Source organism: Calidris pugnax, unplaced genomic scaffold, assembly GCF_001431845.1.
Source record: "Calidris pugnax isolate Ruff unplaced genomic scaffold, ASM143184v1 scaffold41, whole genome shotgun sequence".
Classification (NCBI taxonomy): domain Eukaryota; kingdom Metazoa; phylum Chordata; class Aves; order Charadriiformes; family Scolopacidae; genus Calidris; species Calidris pugnax.
In genome coordinates this window covers 30,600,535-30,600,742 of record NW_015094509.1, presented here as the reverse complement: position 1 = coordinate 30,600,742, position 208 = coordinate 30,600,535, and positions in this window count along the sequence as shown.

Here is a 208-nt window from a genome sequence, read left to right as displayed (position 1 = left end):
GGAGGAGGAGGAGGAGGAGGAGGAGGCAGGGAGGGGGCTCCCGCCGGCAGCCCGCCGCCCCTCTCCTCCGCTCCTTAATTTCGGGCTGATGAAATGGACGCCCAGAGGAAACTGCAATCACACATGGCCGGAAAGAGATCAGAAAGGAATTTAAAAAAAAAAAAAAAAAAAAAAAAAAGAAAAGGGTTTTGTGAAAAAAAAACATCCG